The sequence below is a fragment of the Malus domestica genome, chromosome 08, assembly GCF_042453785.1.
Source record: "Malus domestica chromosome 08, GDT2T_hap1".
Lineage (NCBI taxonomy): Eukaryota > Viridiplantae > Streptophyta > Magnoliopsida > Rosales > Rosaceae > Malus > Malus domestica.
This window is the reverse complement of record NC_091668.1, coordinates 14,983,570-14,984,977: the sequence shown is the minus strand read 5'-3', so window position 1 is coordinate 14,984,977 and position 1,408 is coordinate 14,983,570. Positions and strand designations below refer to the sequence as shown.

Here is a 1,408-nt window from a genome sequence, read left to right as displayed (position 1 = left end):
TTTCACTTAGGATGAACACCACCACGTCTTAAGGGTTGCATGGTTTTTCAAAGGATTTTCATAAAGCATAATGAGTCTTTTATGTTCAGATTTGATCCGAACGTCCGGACGGGTTGCATGTTAGATATACGTTCTATGTTGGAGGTTCCAAGTAGAATATGAATTAGGAAAATCTAACATTCAAAGTGGCATGTGTAAATCCCTATCAAGAAAATGGCGCCGTTGTTGGGGATTATTTAAAATAATCCCTAAAAATTAGATTTTCAATTAGTTATTGCTGTTTATACATATAAAAAAAAATATTTAACTTTCGTTTTTATTTTTGTTTATTTTTGCAGATTACAAGGATAATCTGTGCATGGTCAGCACCCGTACAACAGCGCAGAAATTGCTTCCTCTCGATCCAGAACTTGAGCAAACTGTACGGAGAGGACGTCAGGAGAAAAATTTGCAGTGGGTTCCGTCACTACAAGAGACTTTTCTGCAATCTTCATTTTCTGGGGACCTGCACAGTAAAGAAAAAATGGCATTTGTAATTCCAGAGGCAGGTCAGCCTTTGGGTGAATCTTTCACAGCCCATACCACAAATATACCAAGTTGCATTACTTATCCGGCAGTGGAGGAAGGGTCTACATTTGAAATAAAGCAGCACATGTTGAGTATTCTACCTACATTTCATGGGTTATCATCTGACGATCCAAACATGCATATTGCCGAATTTTTAATGGGATGCAAAAATATTTTGGTGAGGGGATTCTCAGCCGAATCTATTAAGCTGTGTTTGTTTCCATACACTCTAAAAGATCAAGCAAGAAGATGGCTCCTCACACTCCTATCTGGTAGCATTAGTACTTGAGCCCAACTTAGTGAAATTTTTTTAAACAAGTATTATCCTGCTTCAAAGACTCTTGACATAAGAACTCAGATTTTATCTTTTGCCCAAAAGCCAAATGAGGAGTTTCATGATGTGTGGGAGCGGTTCGAAGAGTTGATTAGAAAATATCCACATTCGGGTATTAACACTACTGATCAAATGCATATATTTTTCAGAGGGTTGAATATGACTACAAAAACTCTTGTCAACGTTTCATGCGGAGGTTCGTACAAAGATAAAAATGCACAAGAGGCTTGTTTGTTATTTGAAAAAATCGCAGCAGATACACAACAGTGGGCAGTTGAGCAGCCACAATCTAGGTCTGTTTTTGAGATGTCTAACAGTTCACCATATGTGTCGGCATAAATTGAAAAAAATGGAGAAAAAGCTTGAAAGATTTGATGCAAAATTTGACATGTTATTACAAAGAATACCAGGTTCACAGGTTGTTGTACAACATCCCTTACAAGCTGCGTGCAACATTTGTAACATGATAACTCATGATTTTATGAGCTACCCATATAGAGATGTTTG

General features: G+C 37.4%; 1 non-coding gene across 1 annotated transcript; it reads right to left on the bottom strand.

The window, feature by feature from the left end:
* Nucleotides 1-910: 910 nt before the first annotated feature.
* Nucleotides 911-1,015, bottom strand: LOC114823593 (small nucleolar RNA R71). The gene has a single exon (XR_003771627.1). It is a non-coding gene; the product is annotated as a small nucleolar RNA R71 (small nucleolar RNA).
* Between the last annotated feature and the right edge of the window lie 393 nt (nt 1,016-1,408).